Source organism: Hyla sarda, chromosome 4 (assembly GCF_029499605.1).
Source record: "Hyla sarda isolate aHylSar1 chromosome 4, aHylSar1.hap1, whole genome shotgun sequence".
In the NCBI taxonomy this organism is placed as follows: domain Eukaryota; kingdom Metazoa; phylum Chordata; class Amphibia; order Anura; family Hylidae; genus Hyla; species Hyla sarda.
Window position 1 is genome coordinate 379,997,435 of NC_079192.1, and position 7,330 is coordinate 380,004,764.

Genomic DNA, 7,330 nt, shown 5'->3' on the forward strand with positions numbered 1-7,330 from the left:
TGACCTGTGAGACCATGTGAAGTACTGAGACGTTTATAATATTAAAACTAGAAAAATAAAAAAAAGCACAACCACTAAAGACAGAAATATAAAAATAGAACATTTATTACATCAAAGGATTTATAACAGAAAATATAAAAAAGAAAAAGAAAGAAAGCAGAGTGTGATCCCCACACTGTGACAAAATAGATAATACTACAGGGCATATAGAAAACATTAAGATAATGGCGGGAGGAATGTCATTACAGATAATAAAAATGGATTACAGCCATAGCAGCAATACGTTTTATAGTCATAAGGAATATCATTAATGTGCTAAGTGCAAATAATCATAGGGTGAAATAAACACTGCATACAAACAGCAAACTCCTGACATGATCATATGTGGTATGGGGTGAGAGATGCAGGGCAGATGGAATTACCCTAGGGGCAAATGGCATTAACCCCTTGTATTCGTGACGCCAGGGCGTGGTTTATCCTCAATACCACCTGAAGGTATACCGCTGGATCCTGGGCTAGGCATGGGGGCAGTAATGACTCTGACACCAAGTTACGGACAACGGTAGCTTTACTGAGGTTAGACAGGTGGAAAAGTCTATACAGTTCAGCCAGGGCCCACGGAGGTGACCAGTGACTCAGAGACCTTAAAGGCTTGCTGGGACTTGTAGTAGATGGGGTCAATTTAATGCAGGCCACGTTGACTTGACAAATGATGAATGTGACTGACTTGACTGATGACTGACAATACTGAGACTGTGGTTACTTGTAGCTGCTTGTGGCTTCAGACTGGACTTGAGGCCTCCTATGACTCTGGACACTCTCTAGGACTCGATTTGACCTCAGCAAAGACTTGTAAGGAAAGAGAGAGAACTAGCTCCACCCAGGGCTTATATGGGGGAGACTAGCAGGGAGCCCATAGGTCACCCCTGTGATCACCTGGTCACTGGTACCTCCTGGGTAACAATCACATGACAAGTCACATGGTAAACTGTCTTAAAGTGACAACGCGGTCTGAACACATTACATGGTATAATACATTAGAAACATACATGGGGGGACAGATGCAAGGGGGGACAGGGGACACTGTAGGGAGGCTGCCTGACCTGGCAGCAAGAATACGGGGTAACACCTCCCGTACTGGGTAACAGCACATATCAACCAAGATAATAGTAAACAACCAGCATGGGTCCCAGGATGCCTCCCCCAACACGTGTTTCAGTCCCAACGACCTTCGTAGAGGGTCAATGTTTTAATATTGTGTTGCTGTTCAAAGTCCTTGGAAGAGTAAGCTGTCAAGAATGTGGACTGACATTGCATGGCCACGTGGTAGCATGAGACTTGGAGATTGTTTGCACGGTTGCTATTGTAATGTCCCAGTACAGGACATGGTCCTGCTCTACATTTAGGCCCTGTCAGGTTGAGTCCCTCAGCGACCTGGGGCTCTCCTGCAGTGTTTCCCCTGCTGTCACTATACTGTGGTTCCTTGTACCCCAAAACCACTCTGGCGTCACAAACATTAGGGGTTAACAACACCTTGTCCCTGGGGTTAATACCATCTTGCCCCATGCACCTACTCCGCTACACCCCATGGTCCCACCATCACCGTGGGTCACCACAACTTTGACATCACAAAAAGAATACGGGTGTGTGCCTTAACCACTTAACCAAGTCCAGTCACCGTTATCAAGATACGGGTGTGTGCCATAAGCAATATGCCGCCAATCCTTCCCCCCAGTCTGAACTGTGTTCAAGTGAAAAATCGCATGCAGTTGTGAAAAAGTGGGCGCCATGAACTCTGCAAGTGCCGACAGCTATAAGAAGTAAGTTGCTGATGATAGGGGGGGGGGCCTTGTATTCACCCTTTAATGCCCAGCAGTGCCCTGAAATACTCGCGCCCTAGGGGAAAGCACTAGAAGGGGGGTCCAGAGTGATTTTCGGGTACCGTAACCATATGAACGGTATCTCCACTATTCCAATGGCTAGGTAGTGAAAGGAGAGTCCACAACCTGTTATGGTTTAACGGAGGCTTTAGTGAGTTAAGAGAGATGGAATTATCATCACAGCTAGGCCAGATTCCCATAGAGGTGGCCATGAGCCCAGAAGGACCTTGCAGCTTGCTGGGACCAATTAGACTTGTCATAGACTTTAGAGATTTGACTTCAGGCTTGACTATAGACTGGACATGACTATTTGTAGTGACAGCAAACATAGACTTTTGACTTACTTGAATGACTGTAGCTTTGTGTTCTTCCAGATGCTGGTCACTAGCACTGAGACATCTTTACTGGCTGGTTCTCAGTAAAGGAAGAGTCTGAGAGAATTGTAATGGCCGCCCCCTTATATAGAGGGGGGCTGAGCCAAAGCCCATTGGTCAAGCTGCGGGTCATAGGTTAAACTGTTGCCTTCTGGGTAACATCATGTGACAACATTACATACCATTTGACATTCCACAGGTCCTTTAGACTAGCTATACATTAGGACGACACTGACAAGAATCCTATGACAATAAAGGACACTTATTATAACAGCAGGAGAGACACTGCAGGAGATTCCCCAGGTCACTGAGGGACTCAACCTGACAGGGCCTAAGTGTAGCGCAGGACCATGTCCTGTACTGGGACATTACAATAATATTATGACCAGTCTCCTACTTCTGTAATGGCAAGTGCTGAACCCTATGTGACCACACAATTTGCCACCAGTTGGCCTCTGAACAACATCTTAAAAGCAACCAGGAGCAGAATGAGGGGTAGGCATAGATGGTTCCTATCTAGGGCACCATTGAGGAGAGAGCACCCAGCCCACCCTTGAAAGCAACTGCCTGACAGTCTTTGGATATTAAGTCATTATTTCCCACTGGATTGCACTGATAGCTGCTATCTCAGTCCTGATGAAGGTCAAGGCAATGATATGGTGACTTTCAGTGGAGGGACATGGTAGTCTAAGACACATATAATTGACATTAGCACAGTCTAAGGTTGCAGGTGGGCACAGCTGGTAATAACTGCCCACCATTCTTATCCTAATTACATGGAACACCCATAGTCATATTTCAATTTAAAGATTAGCATGAGAAATATAATTGCATCAGATGGGTTATGTAAGACCCGAGACCCAGCTCTACACTATACCGTCTGGTAGTAGAGCAGTAGTAGTAGAGTAGAGTAGTATACTGCCCATAGTAATAGAGTTATGTAATGGGGTTATTCATACATGCTGTGCTCCCAATGCCAATAAACATAAAGCCGCCAATACATCATGTCCAGTCTCCTTCTCTCAGGCAGGTTACAGTTCAACTAAAAGAATTTCAGGACAAGGTACAGAGGTGGCAGAGCTCATGTCATGAGGTCAGTTTAAAGCATGCCTTTCATGCGGTGTTACATGGGACTATAGGTTAACCTAACCCCTTAAAGGGGTATTCCAAAGGAAAATAAATATTTTGAAATCAACTGGTGCAAAAAGTTATACAGATACTGTATGTAAGTTATTACTATTTAAAAAATCGTAATCCTTCCAGTAGTTATCTGCTGCTGTTTGCTACATAGGAAGTTGTTTAGTTGTTATGGTGAGAGCTCCGGTCCGGCGCTCTGACCGTGAGCGCTCGCCGCCCCACTCTCCCGGCCAGGCTGCAGTTCGCATTGCAGAACGTGCCCGCATGCGAATCGTAGCCCGTCCCTTACCTTCCTCTGCCAGTTCTCTGCTTCCCTTGCGGGCACCCCCGCCTCCTAGGGAGCGCGTGCGCCGGCTTCCTAAGATTTAAAGGGCCAGTGCACTGCTGATTGGTGCCTAGTCCTTCTGCTATGTTGTTTAAGCCTGCTCCTCCCCCTCTTCCCTGCCGGATCTTCAGTGCCATTTGCCTGAGATTAAACATACCCTTCTGTCTGTTTGCCTAGCCCGTGTTCTGACCCTTCCGCTACGTTATTTAGACTACGAACCTTTGCCATCTGCATAAACCTTCTGCTTAGTCTGACTTCGTCTTTGCCTCATCCTACTGTATTTCACCTTGCCCAGTTACCTGTGTGGTCAAGTCGTATCGAGGGTAGCAACCTGGGTGTCGCCTGCTGCAGCAAGCCCATCCTGCCTTGCAGAGGGCTCTGGTGAAGACCAGCAGCACCTTAGATTCCGCTCCAGATAAGGCCCATGTCATCAGCCACATAGGTCAGTGGATCCCCATCCAGCTCCGTTACAGCAAGATCCGGCCATGGTTCCCACTGGGGTACCTCTGCCTGATAATCCGGATCTCGCAGCTATTGTGGCTCTCCAGTTGCAGCAGTTGGCTCAGCAGGCACAGCAGGTAAACCAATTGTCCGCCATGATGCAGCAGTTGCTTTCTGCTCAGCAACAACTGCAGCAGCCACAGCCTCCTCCTGCTCCAGTAATGCCTCCCACTCCTGCAGTCATCACGGGATCCAAGCTCCGTCTGTCCCTTCCCGAGAAGTATGAGGGGGATCCCAAGTCCTGGTCATGGTTTTGTGACACAGTGTTCCATGCACATCAAGCTAATGGCGGAACAGTTCCCTACGGAATGAGCAAAGGTGGCCTTTGTCGTCAGTCTGTTAACCGGAAGGGCCCTGGCCTGGGCAACCCCGTTATGGGATCACAGTGACCCACTCAATTCCAGTCTTCAGGCTTACTTGGCAGAATTCCGAAGTGTATTTGAACAACCTGTTCGTAGGTCTTCCGCTGAAAATGGCCCTGCTGAGTCTTTCCCAGAGCAACTCTTCTGTGGGCGAATATGCCATCCGTTTCAGTGCCCTGGCTTCAGAGTTATCTTGGAATAATGAAGATCTTTGTGCCACCTTCAAAAGAGGACTTTCTAGCCATATTAAGGATGTCCTTGCAGCCTTGGGAATTGGCTTCTACTCTGAATGATCTCATACAGTTGGCCTCTCAGATTGATATCCGTTTCTCTGAACGACGTGAGGAACAATGTCAGGAAAGGGAGTCTGCACAACCTTGGCGCTTTCCTCGCCTGGCAACAGTCTTCCAGCAACCACCGCAATCTTCTTCATTGCCTCCCGCAGTGGAGAGGCTATGCAGGTGGATTGGTCTCGCCTAACTTTGCAGGAAAGAACTCACCGCCAAGCGGAGAATCTTTGCCTCTACTGCGCCAGTGCAGCGCATTTCCTCAGGGATTGACCTGTGCATCCACAGTCACAGGGAAATGCTCACACCTAGGGTTTGTGGGAGAGGCTTCCCTAGGGGTGAACACCTCCTCTCCACGCTTGAATTTGACGGTCCAGCTTTCTTTACCCTCCAAAGGGATTATTTCCATTCTTGCCTTCCTGGACTTTGGTTCAGCAGGAAATTTTATTGATGCTTCTTTAATACATAGGTATCATCTGCCGGTGTCTCGCTTGTTGAAGCCCTTGTACATCTCAACGGTCAACGGAGAAAATCTGGACTGTAGTGTGCTATTCCGCACAGAACCGTTAACTATGCAGGTTGGAATCTTGCATAAGGAGAACTTGTCCTTCTATGTACTTCCTCATTGTACCTCTCCTCTCCTGCTTGGCCTTCCTTGGTTACAACTACATACTCCGCAGCTAGATTGGAATACTGGAGAAGTTCTCCAGTGGGGACCTTATTGCATCGACCACTGTATTCATGCACGTCCGTCTAAGTTGTAGTCTCCTTCTGCTCCTCTGCCCATTTTGCCTTCGTATCTTCAGGACTATGCGGCCGTCTCCAGTGAGAAACATGCTGAAGTTTTGCCACCTCATCGTCCCTACGATTGTCCTATGAACCTAGGACCATTCCTCCTCGCGGAAGAATTTATCTATTGTCTATTCCCGAAACTTAGGCCTTGTCTAAATATATTCAAGAAAATCTTCTAAAAGGATTTATCCGGAAGTCATCTTCCCCTACCGAAGCTGGATTGTTCTTTATATAGAAAAAAGACTGTTCTTTTCGACCTTGCATTGACTATCATGGCATGAATAAAATCACAGTCAAGAACCGCTACCCACTTTGCTTGATTTCAGAATTATTTGATTGTCTGCATGGAGCAAGGATCTTCTCCAAACTTGACCTTCGAGGAGCTGATAATTTGATCTGTATACAAGAAGGTGAGGAATGGAAGACTGCGTTTAATACTCGGGATGGATATTTTGAGTATCTTGTGATGCCATTTGGACTCTGTAATGCTCCTGCAATCTTCCAGGAGTTTGTCAATGATATCTTTCATGACCTCTTATAAACCTGTGTCATGGTCTATTTAAACAATATTCTCATCTACTTGCCCAATCTTCAGAATCACCGTTCCCACATCCGCCAGGTCTTACAATGTCTCAGAGACAATCATCTATACGCTAAACTAAAGAAGTGTATTTTCGAAAAAAAACTGTCTTCTTTTTCTGGGTTACATCGTTACTAGTCAAGGTCTACAGATGGATCCTAACAAGTTGTCTGCTGTACTGGACTAGCCCCAACCTTCTGGCCTAAAAGCTATTCAGCGCTTTCTCAGTTTTGCCAATTACTATCGGCAATTTATTCCTCATTACTTCACCTTGGTAGCACCCATTGTCTCTCTCACCAAGAAGACTTCTAATCCCAAGGTCTGGACTCCAGAGGCTGAAAATGCTTTTAAACAGTTATAACCGCCTTCGCTTCGGCTGCGATCTTGTCTAGACCCGATTCCGACAAGCCTTTTCTTTTAGAGATGGATGCTTCTTCAGTTGGAGCAGGTGCTGTCCCAACACAAAAATCCTCTAAGGGAAAGATTGTAACCTGTGTTTTTTTTCTCTAAAACCTTCTCTCCTGCAAGAAAAAAAAAACGATACAATTGGAGACCGTGAACACTTAGCTATAAAGCTGGCTTTGGAAGAATGGCGTAATCTCTTGGAGGGTTCAGTACATCTTGTTACTATATATTCTGACCACAAGAACTTGCTCTTTCTTCAGACAGCTCATCGTCTCAACCCATGGCAGGCCCAATGGTCTCTGTTATTCTCCAGATTTGACTTCTACATTCACTTCCGTCCTGCAGAGAAGAATTTACGAGCTGACGCTCTTCCGTGGTTTTCTGATGTGCTTGAACGTGAATCTCCTCCTCAGCATATTATTCCTCCAGAGCGTCTCATCTCTGTAGCCCCAGCAAGTCTTCATCATCTGCCTACTTGTAAGACTTACTTACGTATCTCTCCGTTTGAGACTCCGAATCTTGAAAGGGCGCCATTCCTCTCTTCTGGCCGGTCATTCTGGAATTCTTAAGTCCCTATAGCTTATCTCTAGACAATATTGGTGGCCAAGTTTAAAACAGGATGTTGTTGATTTTGTCCGTTCCTGTTCAGTCTGTGCCCGGGACAAGACCCCTCGTTCTAAACCAGCA